The sequence below is a fragment of the Taudactylus pleione genome, unplaced genomic scaffold (assembly GCF_031769625.1).
Source record: "Taudactylus pleione unplaced genomic scaffold, aTauple2 ptg000013l, whole genome shotgun sequence".
NCBI classification, from domain to species: Eukaryota; Metazoa; Chordata; class Amphibia; order Anura; family Myobatrachidae; genus Taudactylus; species Taudactylus pleione.
The window spans coordinates 2239346-2251386 of NW_028284416.1; the positions used below are offsets into that span (position 1 = coordinate 2239346).

The 12041-nt window shown below is 50.1% G+C and overlaps 1 protein-coding gene across 6 annotated transcripts in view; it reads right to left on the bottom strand.

Moving 5' to 3' along the window:
- The window catches only part of SYN1 (synapsin I), a 156548-nt gene that overhangs the window by 56851 nt on the left and 87656 nt on the right, over window positions 1-12041 (bottom strand). The gene's annotated exons all lie outside the window — the stretch shown is intronic.

Genomic DNA, 12041 nt, shown 5'->3' on the forward strand with positions numbered 1-12041 from the left:
CCTGTGACAGGGCACCGCAGGGCAGGGGGCGTTGTTCGGGCTGTCAATTTTCCTATTTATTATCATTCTCACTTGTACCTTCCTCTTCTTTTATCCCCAGCATCTCCTGGCCTCCCCTATCTCTTCCCTGGCCCTTCTCCATTAAGCCATTCCCCTTTTTCAGGTGCACTATCTTATGTCCCTATTTTAAAAATAGGGGGGAGGGGGGCGCCAATGCTCTCTCTGGCACAGGGCACCAAAAAGTCTACTTACGGCTCCGGAGTAGTCACTAGTGAGTCGGTAGTGTCTAGATTCCCTTTGTGGACAGGACCCTGACGTCATCAGATACTGTCCAACGTCATTCCCTACCATCTATCCGGGCACAGAGGGGGAATATAATCTTGTGGCGAGCGTAGCGAGTCCGCGAGGGGACTAGCTTCTTCTTTAGGTGGCCTTTATGGGCATGGGACTGCACTTCCGCCCTGACCCATGTCACTTCCAGGGCCCTAACTCGAAGGGGAAATAAGCTCTACCCTAGTGAGTCACCATACAGGTCCAGACCGGCCCCAGGACCAGGTGAAGATGGTTGCTGTACTACTATTAGCCCGTAAAAAAAAAAAAAAATTCAGGTTTGATAATTAGTTTAATATTACAGTAATAACAAAAAATCTTTTTGAAAATGGGAACTGCTGGCAGACGAAGGGTTAAATACTACAGGCGCACACATCATATGTTATTAGCGCACAAAGAATCTCCATAGGGAGGCATGCTATGCAGCCCACATAATAGACAGTAATGTAATAATGACTTCAATAAGAGCAGTAATTACAGTCCTCACAGTTAGTGACACACAGAGTAAACATTATATAAATATGAGATGTTAATTCAACACGTATTTGCTAAAATCTTAAATAGTAAAAACGATATAAATGTATTATTCAGCAACACGACACAATTTGCCTACACATAGCTGGGGTGATTTAAATAAAACTAATACAGCAATTATGATCTTCCTTCTCAAGTAAGAATGAACACAGCACAGAGGTATCATAAATCATATAATATAGACGCAATCAATGAAGATTGCATCTATCAGCTTGAGAGATGTCAATCCATAATCAGCCAATCAGAATTGATAGTCTGCGTTCTCAGTGCCTTGGTGATGTCACTGGTTCCGAGTGATCTTGTAGTCTACGTTCTCAGTGCCTCGGTGATGTCACTGGTTCCGAGTGATCTTGTAGTCAACATTCTCAGTGCCTCGGTGATGTCACTGGTTCCTAGTGAACTGATAGTGTGCGTTCCCAGTGCCTCAGTGATTGCAGAGATTCCTAGTAAATTGATAGTCTGCATTCTCAGTGCCACAGTGATTGCAGAGGTTCCAAGTGAACTGATAGTCTGCATTCTCAGTGCCACAGTGATTGCAGAGGTTCCAGGTGAAATGATAGTCTGCATTCTCAGTGACTGTGATTGCAGAGGTTCCGGGTGAACTGATAATCTGTATTCCCAGTGCCTCAGTGATTGCAGAGGTTCCAGGTGAACTGATAGTCTGCATTCTCAGTGATTGCAGAGGTTCCTAGTGAACTGAGTCTGCATTCTCAGGGCTTCAGTGATTGCAGAGGTTCCTAGTGAACTGATAGTCTGCATTCTCAGTGATTGCAGAGGTTCCTAGTGAACTGATAGTCTGCATTCTCAGGGCTTCATTGATTGCAGAGGGTCCGGGTGAACTGATAGTCTGCATTCTCAGTGCTTCAGTGATTTCAGAGGTTCCGGGTGAACTGATAGTCTGCATTCTCAGTGCTTCATTGATTGCAGAGGTTCCAAGTGAACTGATAGTCTGCATTCTCAGTGCTTCAGTGATTGCAGAGGTTCCAAGTGAACTGACAGTCTGCATTCTCAGTGCCACAGTGATTGCAGAGGTTCCAAGTGAACTGATAGTCTGCATTCTCAGTGCCACAGTGATTGCAGAGGTTCCAGGTGAAATGATAGTCTGCATTCTCAGTGACTGTGATTGCAGAGGTTCCGGGTGAACTGATAATCTGTATTCCCAGTGCCTCAGTGATTGCAGAGGTTCCAGGTGAACTGATAGTCTGCATTCTCAGTGATTGCAGAGGTTCCTAGTGAACTGAGTCTGCATTCTCAGGGCTTCAGTGATTGCAGAGGTTCCTAGTGAACTGATAGTCTGCATTCTCAGTGATTGCAGAGGTTCCTAGTGAACTGATAGTCTGCATTCTCAGGGCTTCATTGATTGCAGAGGGTCCGGGTGAACTGATAGTCTGCATTCTCAGTGCTTCAGTGATTTCAGAGGTTCCGGGTGAACTGATAGTCTGCATTCTCAGTGCTTCATTGATTGCAGAGGTTCCAAGTGAACTGATAGTCTGCATTCTCAGTGCTTCAGTGATTGCAGAGGTTCCAAGTGAACTGACAGTCTGCATTCTCAGTGCTTCAGTGATTGCAGAGGTTCCAAGTGAACTGACAGTCTGCATTCTCAGTGCTTCAGTGATTGCAGAGGTTCCAAGTGAACTGATAGTCTGCATTCTCAGTGCCACAGTGATTGCAGAGGTTCCAGGTGAAATGATAGTCTGCATTCTCAGTGACTGTGATTGCAGAGGTTCCGGGTGAACTGATAGTCTGCATTCTCAGTGCTTCATTGATTGCAGAGGTTCCAAGTGAACTGATAGTCTGCATTCTCAGTGCTTCAGTGATTGCAGAGGTTCCAAGTGAACTGACAGTCTGCATTCTCAGTGCTTCAGTGATTGCAGAGGTTCCAAGTGAACTGACAGTCTGCATTCTCAGTGCTTCAGTGATTGCAGAGGTTCCAAGTGAACTGATTATCTGAATTCCCAGTGCCTCAGTGATTGCAGAGTTCCGGGTGAACTGATTATCTGAATTCCCAGTGCCTCAGTGATTGCAGAGGTTCCAAGTGAACTGATAGTCTGCATTCTCAGTGCCACAGTGATTGCAGAGGTTCCAGGTGAACTGATAGTCTGCATTCTCAGTGATTGCAGAGGTTCCAGGTGAACTGATAGTCTGCATTCTCAGGGCTTCAGTGATTGCAGAGGTTCCAAGTGAACTGATAGTCTGCATTCTCAGGGTTTCAGTGATTGCCGAGGTTCCAAGTGAACTGATAGTCTGCATTCTCAGTGCCACAGTGATTGCAGAGGTTCCTAGTGAACTGATAGTCTGCATTCTCAGTGATTGCAGAGGTTCCTAGTGAACTGATAGTCTGCATTCTCAGTGCTTCAGTGATTGCAGAGGGTCCGGGTGAACTGATAGTCTGCATTCTCAGTGCTTCAGTGATTTCAGAGGTTCCGGGTGAACTGATAGTCTGCATTCTCAGTGCTTCATTGATTGCAGAGGTTCCAAGTGAACTGACAGTCTGCATTCTCAGTGCTTCAGTGATTGCAGAGGTTCCAAGTGAACTGACAGTCTGCATTCTCAGTGCTTCAGTGATTGCAGAGGTTCCAAGTGAACTGATTATCTGAATTCCCAGTGCCTCAGTGATTGCAGAGTTCCGGGTGAACTGATTATCTGAATTCCCAGTGCCTCAGTGATTGCAGAGGTTCCAAGTGAACTGATAGTCTGCATTCTCAGGGTTTCAGTGATTGCAGAGGTTCCGGGTGAACTGATAATCTGTATTCCCAGTGCCTCAGTGATTGCAGAGGTTCCAGGTGAACTAATAGTCTGCGTTCTCAGTGATTGCAGAGGTTCCATAATGAACTGATAGTCTGCATTCCCAGGGCTTCAGTGATTGCAGAGGTTCCTAGTGAACTGATAGTCTGCATTCCCAGTGCCTCAGTGATTGCAGACTTCCGGGTGAACTGATAGTCTGAGTTCTCAGTGACTCGGTGAGAGCCTAACCCTGACGGTTATCCTAACCTAAACATATCAACATTTCTAATGTAGAAATTTTTCCATGTCAACATCTTGCAATAGCCACATTAACATGAAAACATTTTAACTACGTCAACATCATCATCGACCTTTCGATCGCCAACTTTATGACTTCATACAGCATTTGTGTGTTGATAATCTGAAGCTGCAGCAGTACACGTCAATGCAAAGGCACAACCCTGCGTAGTCTGAAATCCCCCCCTACATGCATATGACATGCCCTCATAAAATTTAGTCTCCGCGTCGACACATCGTTACCTCCCAGCTACGCCCCTCCAGCCATAAATGGAGATGCAACAGAGTGATGTACGACAGCTGCGATTCATTCTGTGGCAGGCCCTTGTGTGGAGCTATCAGACAGCTGCGATTCATTCTGTGTCAGGCCCTTGTGTGGAGCTCTCAGACAGCTGCAATTCATTCCGTGTCAGGCCCTTGTGTGGAGCTCTCAGCAAGCTGCGATTCATTCCGTGTCAGGCCCTTGTGTGGAGCTCTCAGACAGCTGTGATTCATTCCGTGTCAGGCCCTTGTGTGGAGCTCTCAGACAGCTGCAATTCATTCCGTGTCAGGCCCTTGTGTGGAGCTCTCAGACAGCTGCGATTCATTCTGTGTCAGGGCCTTGTGTGGAGCGCTCAGACAGCTGCGATTCATTCCGTGTCAGGCCCTTGTGTGGAGCTTTCAGACAGCTGCGATTCATTCCGTGTCAGGCCCTTGTGTGGAGCTCACAGACAGCTGTGATTCATTCCGTGTCAGGCCCTTGTGTGAAGCTCTCAGACAGCTGTGATTCATTCCATGTCAGGCCCTTGTGTGGAGCTCTCAGACAGCTGCACCCGCGAGGGTCTATAGTGTGTGACTGACACACGTGTACATTTATCTATAACTCTGCCAGAGCTGCACAGATAATATTCTTACCCCAAACTATATCTATAGACTGTTACAATGCATAAGTGATGGTGTCTGTACAAATCCTGAGCTCTGATATCATCACTTCACCTTTCAGATCTGTGATCTATATAGGAGGCCTTCTTGCCTTGTGCATCTATAATTCTATATGGTCATGGAACGCATCAGTGACTTCTACCATCCTTATAATTAACAGCACAGACTGCAATATCCCACAGATGTCACTCATGTTGCCAATGTGAACTTTGCTACGGAAATTAATTGGACTTTGATTCTGCCCGATACACGAGTATAAAGGCGCGTATCCACTAGACGAGAAAAATTAGCGATTGAACGATTACGACATCGTAATCGTTCAATCGCTCATTAATCGTGCAGAAAAATGTTGACAATGACCACCGATGCGTGTTCCGCTGGTCGTTGTCGGCATTTGTAATCGCCTGAACATGCAGGCCAACCTGTCTATATCGACAGGTTGTGCATGTTCAGGGATGAGGGAGGGTGCCTGCACTGACATATGTGCCCCATAATGTGGGCACATTATCCACTGCACAGTATGATGAACAATTGAACGATTACAATGTTGTAATCATATGGTCGTTCCACGCTTGTGTAGTGGATACACATGTAGCGATCAGCCAGCGATACGATATCGCTGGCTGATTGTCCTGCGCCCTCCCTGGTGTGCTGGATGATCAATATCGATCATCCAGCACACCACCTACTCACCGACGACTATAGCGACCTGCCTTTAGTAACTTGCCCGATATCGAGCAAGTTGACCTGCATGCACGGCCGATGGACTATATCGCTATCGTCCATACGTGGCTGCGCATCGCTGGTCGTCGGTGAGTTTGTAGGGACCTAATAAATATGAGATATGGTAAGAACTTACCTTTATTATCTCTATTTCTACGAAGTCCATAGGGTTCCACAGGATACCTTGGGGGTATAGGTGATGACGTCAGGCATCGGGCACCATAGAGTTAAGTTTTCAGGCTCCCAGGATGCACTAGGGTCCACCTCCGATAACCCGCCCCCGAGCCAAGACATCTCTGTTATGTACCAAGCCATAGGCCAGAGGAGGAGAAGGAAGAGAAAGAAAAAAGATCTGGACACACACAAGAATCACATTCTCACCAGGGGGAGACGGAAAAACCAGTGACCAGAGTAAAGCCTATCTGCAGCACAGGTGCGACAGGGCGGGAGTCCTGTGGAACCCTATGGACTTCGTAGAAATAGAGATAACAAAGATAAGTTCTTACCATATCTCATATTTTCTACTTCAGGGTCCATAGGGTATCCACAGGATACCTTGGGGATGTCCCAAAGCAGTATCCTTCAAGGGTGGGGACGCTCCTGTGCTGAAAGGAGAATCCGCCGCCCGAAGGAAGCATCCTGAGAGGCAAAGGTGTCAAACGCATAATACCTCACAAAGGTATGGACAGAGGACCACGTGGCAGCCTTGCAAATCTTGACTGCAGAGGCACCACGTCGAGCTGCCCACGAAGGACCCACAGACCTAGTGGAATGAGCCCTCACAGAGGATGGAACCGGAAGGCCTTCATGAAGATAAGCTTCTGAAATTGCCATACGGATCCAACCTGCCAAAGTTTGCTTTGAAGCAGGCCAACCCTTTTTACGGAAGCCATAGAGGACAAACAAAGCGTCCGACTTCCTAAACGAAGAAGTGCGGTCAACATAAATCCTAAAGGCCCGCACAACATCCAAAGTGGCCTCACCCACCGACAGGTCAGGTGAGTTAAAAGCCGGCACAACTATTTCCTCGTTGATATGAAAACGGGAAACAACTTCGGGAAGAAAATCAGGACGAGTGCGCAGCACTGCCCCGTTCCCATGAAAAATCAGGAAAGGGGGTCTACAGGAGAGAGCCCCTAAATCAGAAACACATCTGGCCGAAGCGATGGCCAGAAGGAAAATTGTTTTAGCTGTCAGCTATTTAAGATCCACTGAGCCCAGTGGTTCAAACGGCGGTCCCTGGAGAGCCCTCAGGACCACAGCTAAATCCCAAGGCGCCACCGGTGGAACAAAAGGCGGCTGAATTTGAAGAACACCTTACATAAAGGTGCGCACATCAGGGATTGTAGCAATTCTACGATGGAACCAGACAGACAGGGCAGATACCTGCAGCTTTAAAGAAGCAAGGCGAAGCCCATGGTCTAGTCCCGCCTGTAGGAAGGCTAGCACTCTAGACAGACGGAACTCTCGAGGTGCATAACCTCTCGGCCGACACCACTGGAAGAGCGTATGCCACACACGATGGTATATTCTTGCAGAAGATGGTTTCCGAGCTCTTAGCATAGTTCGTACTACAGAGCTGGAAAACCCCCTGGACCTTAACATGGCCGTCTCAACAGCCACGCCGTCAAAGACAGACGAGTCAGGTTCGGGTGAAGACAAGGACCCTATGACAGTAGGTCCGGTCGTAGCGGCAACCGCAGAGGAATGTCCACGGACAGACCCTGAAGGTCTGAGAACCAGTGCCGTCTGGGCCACGCGGGAGCTATCAACAGGAGCGTCCCTCCTTCCCGTTTGTATTTCCAGATTACCCGTGGAAGAAGGGAAAACGGAGGAAAGAGATAAGCAAACCGGAACGTCCACTGGACGGACAGAGCGTCCACCAGAGACGCCTTTTCGTCTCTTGTGTGAGACCCGTACACCGGCAACTTGTTGTTGTGCCGGGACGCCATGAGGTCGATCTCTGGAAGACCCCACCTGTCCACCAGAAGTTGAAAGACGTCCTGGTGCAGGGACCACTCCCCCGGATGAACGTCCTGATGACTGAGAAAGTCCGCCTCCCAGTTGAGGACTCCCGGGATGAATACTGCTGATATGGCCTGGAGATTGCGCTCCGCCCAGACCAGGATGCGGGACACCTCTACGAGTGCCGCCCGACGTCGGGTTCCTCCTTGCCGATTTATGTAAGCCACGGTGGTGGCGTTGTCCGACTGGACTTGCACGTGGTGACCCCGGAGAACCCGATGTGCCTGCTGGAGAGCATTGAAAACGGCACGGAGTTCCAAGATGTTTATTGGAAGCTCCTTCTCCGCTTCAGTCCATTTGCCCTGGAACAAGTGTGGACCCGTGACCGCTCCCCAGCCCCGAAGGCTGGCGTCCGTTGTCAATAGGACCCAGTTCGCCACCCAAAACGGACGACCTTTGTTGACATGGGTCGTCTGTAACCACCAGGCAAGGTAAAGGCGAACCTCCGGAGTGAGCACCATCGTCTGGGATTTTAGACTCTGAGGCAGTCCATTCCATTTGGACAGGATCAATTGCTGCAGAGGTCTGGAGTGAAACTGGGCATATTCCACCATGTCGAAGACTAACACCATGGAGCCCAGTAACCTCATCCCCGAGTGTAGAGACACACGGCGACTCTGCAGACAACTGCGCACCCTCAACTGCAAGGCAGAGATCTTTTCCCCCGTCACAAAGATCTTCTGCTGACTGGAGTCAATAAGGTTCCGAGGTGCAGAATCCTCTGAGACGGGATCAGAGTGGACTTTTGCCAGTTTATCAACCAGCCGTGCGGTTGCAGTACTGCAATCGTCAGATCCAAGTGGCGTAGAAGGAGCTCTGGAGACTCTGCTACCAACAAAAGGTCGTCTAGGTACGGCAACATGCAGCCACAGGAACGCCGCCATGACCGCCATAACCTTGGGGAATACACGTGGTGCTGTCGCCAGGCCAAAAGGTAACGCCCGGAACTGAAGGTGATCGTTGCAGATTGCAAACCTGAGGAACTGTTGGTAACGCAAAAGAATAGGGACATGCAGGTAAGCGTCCTGTATGTTAAACAACACCATGTAATCCCCATGTTCCAGCGCCAGAATTATGGACCGTAGGGTCTCCATCCGAAACCGCGGTACCCGCAAGGACTTGTTGAGTGCCTTGAGGTTGAGAATCAGACGGTACGACCCATTGGGTTTCTGCACCAAAAATAGATTGGAATAGAAACCCTGGCCCCTCTGGGAGAATGGAACAGGCACTATAACTCCAGCCTGGAGCATAGTGTGCAAAACCTTCTGCAGTTCCATGGCTTTGGTCTGGTCTAAGGGAAGACCCGTGGTGAAGAATCGGGATTGGGGCCTGTGCTGAAAGGAGAGGGCATACCCGTGAGAAACCACCTCGTGAATCCAAGTGTCTGTCGTAGTTGCCGACCAATACTGGGCGAACTGCAGCAGGCGGCCTCCCACTTTGGGATCCCCCAAAGGGAGGCCCGGACCGTCAGGCCGCAGGCTTGTCATCAGACTTAGGGGCCGGACGTCTGGTACTCCAGGCCTGTTTCCTGGGCTTGGCCGATTTCTTGGGCCCAACCTGTCGGGGAAAGGACTGTGCCTTAGGCCTACCCTGGGCCCTATAAGGCCGAAAGGACGACGTACCCGAACTGGAAGGGACCGCAGCAGACGGGAGACATGCAGACTTGGCTGCCGCCAGTGAGGCCACAATTTTGTCCAGATCCGGACCAAAGAGGACTTCTCCATTAAATGGCAAAGCTTCCAATCCCTTTTTGGAATCAGCGTCCGCCTTCCAGGATAGCAACCATAAGGTGCGACGAGCAGCAACAGCTGCCGAGGAAATGCGAGAAGTGAGGGTACTAATATCTAAGGCCGCTTCATTGATGTAAGTGGCCGAATCCCGGAGGTTACCTATCAACTCAGACTGTTCAGCCGAACAGTCGGAATCCAAAGATGCCTCCAAGCTATCGGCCCAGCGCTCCATAGCTCTGGCTACCCAACATACGGTCATAGCCGGTCTGGATGCCCCCCCCCCTGCGAGGGAATAAATGGACTTTAGGCAGATCTCCACCTTACGGTCCATAGAATCCTTCAAGGAGGACATGGAGGGCATGGGCAATGTGGCACTTCGGACTAGGCGTGTCACATGAGAATCCACCTGAGGAGGGGATTCCCACTTAGAAAAATAATTGTCCGCAAACGGATAAGCCACCGCTAAACGCCTTTGAGACTGATACCGTTTGCCAGGATGTTTCCACGCCTCCTCTAAATGGTCTACTAACTGACCCGAAAGAGGAAACACTGTGGCGTCACCCTTAATATCCTTGAAAAAGGCATATTTGGACTTTGACACCAGAAGATCATCATCCTCAATAACTAAAGCTGTGCGGACTGCACGAATAAGGGCAGGAATATAAACCTTAGACTTAGCGTCCGACTCTTTAGTACGGAGAGGCTCTTGGTCAGAAAGATCCAGAATCTCCCCATCATCGGACGTCCCCTCGTCATCCTCATAAGTAGCAGACAGAGACGCCACCGGCCGCTTGTGAGGCCGCAACACAGACTCCCCTTGTAACACGTCCGACAAATGCTGCACAGAACTTGTCAGTGAATTAACCCACGCAGGCTCCTGAGAGGGGAAATAGGGAGACTGTGGGGTACCATCAGTTGTCTCGGGAACCCCTGCATGGGTGACGACACCACTGACTGCTGGGACAATCCCATCTGAGAGAACGCAGGTTGCGGAGCTAACTGGTCCACTAGAGTTGTAAGCGCCTTGGCGAAACAAGCCCAGGGTGGTTCCTGTACCGGAGCCGTGGCAGTAATTGGTCGCGCCAATAAAAAACACTGTCGACATAGCCCCTCCGCGCTACCCTCCCCCTCCGCTATAGGTACCTTACATGTAGTACACAGAAGCTGGAGAGGAAAATCACTCTCAGACATGATGGCAAGTATGTGACCCCTCTCACTGATACGCGTTAGTATAGTGGGAGAACCGCCCTGCAATCACCGCACCGCAAGGGCCTTAGCAGAAGAAGATCAGGGACAGTGAAAAGGCTGACAGTAGAAAGTGAAAGTACAGGCAGCAGACACTAGCAGCAGTCACATACAATGCAGAGAAATTAATCCCTGCACTATCAGCGCTGATCCTCAGCTACGCAGACACAGAGTCTGGTAGGACACAGCGCTGCATACACAGACCTGTTCCAACGGAGGAGAGGTATGCCGGGGGACCCAGACCACGAAGCCACCGATCAGCAGCGTCCAGCAGCGATCACCATGCTTCTATAATGATGGCCACCAAGGAGCAGAGAGGAGGCCGGCCTGGGGGAGGAGCGCTTCCACAGGGCCAATCGGCAGGAGCAGAGAGGGCTGTGTGCAGCGGGGGAGGCGCCGGCTGTGTACAGGGAAGGCGCGCTCCCCTGGCATGCAATTAACCCTGGGACGCCGCAGCGCTACCGCTCAGCTGCGGTCCGCTATCCCAGGGGGGTAGTGGAAGCGCAGGTTTGTTACCTGGCTCCACGCTGCCGCTAGTCCCCAGGGAGCCACCTGCCTGGGGACTCTGGACCATGTTTTAGCGGGGACCCACCGCGGGACCCCGCTGCTTACCTGCTGTCCCCCTTAAATCCGGCCATGGTCCAAAACATCTGGGGTCACCGCTAGCTGTGACCCCAGATGCTTACCAGTACCGGCGTTCTGGTACTGGCGAGGGTGTAGGGAAGACAGCATGGACGTCAGTAGTGACTGTCCATGGTGTACTTCCAGATGGGCAGCCACAGCTGCCTTGAAGAAAACTTCAGGGGCTATCCTTAGCCCCCCTCTAAACAGGTGCTCCGACTCCGAGCCGGGCACCAACGAAACTGAGATGCCTTGGCTCGGGGGCGGGGTATAGGAGGGGGACCCTAGTGCATCCTGGGAGGCTGAAAACTTAACTCTATGGTGCCCGATGCCTGACGTCATCACCTATACCCCCAAGGTATCCTGTGGATACCCTATGGACCCTGATGTAGAAATTAAAGATTTACACGATAACGATATAGTTCAAATCGCTCATTTATACCGCTAAACTGTGTACGCACCATAAGGCGTCTGCCAGGTGTAGACAAGCTACTGGTTTATCTGGCTGTATCATCTGGGACACAAGGCAATCGGTAAGTCCTGCTTTGGCTGGCATGAGCTGGCACAGTAACAGTAAAGTGCTAAAGTCGACTTATGGTCATAAAGATATATGCCACCTAATGTTAGAACTCTTATTGATCAGAGATGGGACCAATTTATTAGCAGATGCACTGGCACCCGCATGCTCTGTCAAGTATTTATCTTCCATTGGTATAAATGCAGATAATGATAAACTAGGTCTTGTTAGAGGTCTAGCAACCAAGTGTCGGGATAGACTGTATTTTGTGCAATCTCTGTAGCAATCGTACGTCTCCTGGGAGCTTTCCGATGACATGCTTGGCTACAGTTTGCGCTATACTCTCCTACTTCAAAACCTGGATGAGCAGTAGA